The following is a 3,368-nucleotide window of genomic DNA, read 5'->3' as shown; positions in this document are numbered from 1 at the left end:
TCTAATTACAATGACCATACAATGGCACTTTTTCCCTCTACTCCTTAAGACCATGACCCCTTGCTCAAGTACCTTTTAATGGGTGCTGGGCACCCTCAGTACTTGGCCTAAGTGATCATTTCTCAAACGCAAGCCCAAACAATAAATGTCAGCAGGTCATCCGATCGTGGATTTCCATCATAGCCATCCAATATTTACACATGGGCACTTTTCCGCAGAGGGCACTGGATAATAATCAGTAGTGAGAACTGTGGTTGATTTTCCCTACTCCAGCCCAAGGATGCTATTGGCTAATTGTAGTAGTCCCTACTGCTATTCAGTCTGAGATCAGGTAACTCAGCACAGACTGGAGATCGAACTTGGGACTTCCTGCCTTGTATGGGTCAGTTACACGATACCTTCATCAACTAAGACTGGGGGGGAATTCCAGCATTGTACATTTTAGACTTGGCTGATGTCACAGTACAACTGCAACCCAACTCGCCTTATACAGCCAATGAGGGGTCAACTGTTCCTGGGACTTCCCTACTCTGGTCTCTCTAGTGATCTGATGACATATCAATAGCAGTGCTTCAAGTCTGAACCAGCAAGCTAATGTTAAAACATTAGGTAATTGTGCAAACCTTCCTCTGTACAAGCTATCTTTAAGACTAGTTATATTGGACCTATTGCCATATCCCGTGACCAATTTTTAGGCTAGTCTTTATTACATTAACATCTAAACTGATTAGGCAACACTTGTTTGTTAACTTGCCAAAGTTTTAATCATTATATAACCATACCAAATTGGTGATAAAACTAGGTGGCAGAGTTAAAGTAGACAACATTGTCCTCTTCCCATGTTTCACATATTCATAAAAGTGAGATGCAATTTGAGGATTCAAGCAATGATAACATCTCAACTTGTTTCCACAAAGTTACTCACTACTAACATGGACTTCACCCAAATGTCTGGATATTTCAGCACCAGTGCTGATGAAGATTACTTGCAATTGTTGGCCAAGCTTATTCAGTAGAAACAATTAAGATGAGTCTTGCACACATATCAAGGATGGTTGACAAAATGGACAACTTTTAACACTTTCAAGGATGGAGGCCCCGTAATTGTCGTTACAGAAGGTCCACAATATGGTGATATCAGTCATTTGTGGATCATATTCTGAAGGGAGCCAGATAGCAGTCACTACCCTGGGATGTGCTCACGGCAGTACTAATAAATGTAATGTGGCCCAGGACAGCATAGAAGACTGGGCAGAATTGTGATGGGGAGGGAGGGAGGGAAAGAGAGAAAGGAGACTAATTGTGGTTGTGAGAAGGAGAAGAGACTAGTTCAGGATGTGAGGAGTAAAGGGTAGAGAAGAAGGGCGGGGCAATGATGGGGTTGCTGAAGGAGGAGATTGGTTCAGGTTCCTGTGGGGAGCCGAGAAGACACAAGGTGCAGTTACCATGGCAGCAAAGGAAAGAGACCAATCTAGGTCACCATGGGGGAGAGAGGAAAGGAATTAGGGTGTTGATGGGAGAGGGAAAGAGAAGGAGAGTAATTGAGTGGGGACAGAGCAGGGACATGACAGGGAGGGGGGGACAGAAAGGACAATAAACAGAATCACATGAGGAGGGAAGGGTGCTTGGCTCAGTAAGGGAGTGTTGGAAGTGTTCCTGCAAGAGATTTTGGAAAAGCAAATCCATTTTTTTTAAGCACACGACAGATATCGACGGCACTAACAATAGTTTTCTGCAGTCAGCCAATGAAATGTATTTTTAATTGACAAGAGTATGGGGCAAAAATCTATCAATAGAAAATGCTTGGGCCTAGTCTGCATGTGTCACAGTGTAGATATCACACTTCAATGCCTCAAAATCATTTATAATGAAAAGGAAAGCCAGTCATTTCCAGCTGGTTTTTCTGACTTTTATAACCTGGCCTCTCCCCAAAGGCAAATCCGACACATTTACAAGCAGCCGCCAATCTATAGAAATTCCCCCAACCACGAGCCTCCAATGGCCTTCAGGATGTGCTTATTTACATCACTCCCCCAAAGGCATGACCCGAGCAATTAAAGGGACAGCTCAGGGTAAACACATTTCAGCAGCTAAACCACGTAACATGATCCAGAGCCCAGATGATCCATGAGCAATGCTACAGGAGATCAGCTAACACTTTAACAGCTCCACCTGCTAAATGTCCTGGGTAGATTTATGATTCTGTTTTATTGTGGGCATTTATGTTTGTCAAGCTGTAAAGTCTCAGAAAGGTTATTCTTGACCTCAGAGGGGTTGTAAACTTCAATTTGATTACTAAACTGGTTAATTAAGAAAGTGTAGTGCACACTTAAAAAAAATTAAACATACAAATAGGCTATGAACATGGATTTTTTTTTCAGTGGGATTTTGCATTCTTCCCATCAGACTTTTCCCTCCTGATTTGATCAGAATTTACAGGCAATCCATATTAAAAAGAAGCCCTAATTAAAACTGCGTGTCACAGCTTGACCTCAACTCAAATGCAAAGTGAAACAATACCAAGTTTGAAGTCATCATCCATTCAGTTGTTCCAGTTAGTGTGTCCGCAACACTATGCCAAGTGGTTCTGGTGCAAGAAAAAATGCGCGGCTATTGTTGTTTTGCTTATGGTCAAGTCAATCCAACATTGACTGATAACGGTAAACAACTTCGATTGTGGCCAAACTGTACATTCAGCAGCTCACTGCCATCAGCATCTTGCATCAAATTTCTGACCTTTCAGTCTGGATCAACAAAATTGCTTAATTGCAACTTTGATATTTAAGGAAAACCTATAAAATTCTGTCAGGCCTGGACAGACTAGATGCAGGAAGGCTGTTCCCGATGGTCGGGGAGTCCAGAACCAGGGGTCACAGTCTAAGGATAAGGGGTAGGACATTTAGGACTGAAATGAGGAGGAATTTCTTCACCCAGAGAGTGGTGAACCTGTGGAATTCTCTGCCACAGAGGGCGGTGGAGGCCAGTTCATTAAATATATTCAAGAAAGAGTTGGATATATTTCTTAAGGCTAAAGGGATCAAGGGGTATGGGGAGAAAGCAGGGACAGGGTACTGAGTTTGGATGATCAGCCATGATCTCATTGAATGGCGGAGCAGGCTCGAAGGGCCGAATGGCCTACTCCTGCTCCTATCTTCTATGTTTCTATGTATCTCTAAATGCTAATCGTTCATTACAAGGATATTGGTACATATCATTCCCAGTCTTTGTAAATACATGAACTAATGGGATAAATGTCCCCACTCTGCTGAAATGAGCTGAGGATTAGTCTGAATCCAGTTCTGACGGGACACAGCACAACATTTGGCAATCTTACTCAATTTCATTGCAAAGTTTGTTGCTGTTTGAAA

This window comes from Somniosus microcephalus, chromosome 26 (genome assembly GCF_052327205.1).
Source record: "Somniosus microcephalus isolate GS21.2 chromosome 26, FLI_Smic_1.0, whole genome shotgun sequence".
NCBI lineage: Eukaryota > Metazoa > Chordata > Chondrichthyes > Squaliformes > Somniosidae > Somniosus > Somniosus microcephalus.
Note: the sequence above shows the minus strand (reverse complement) of the source record.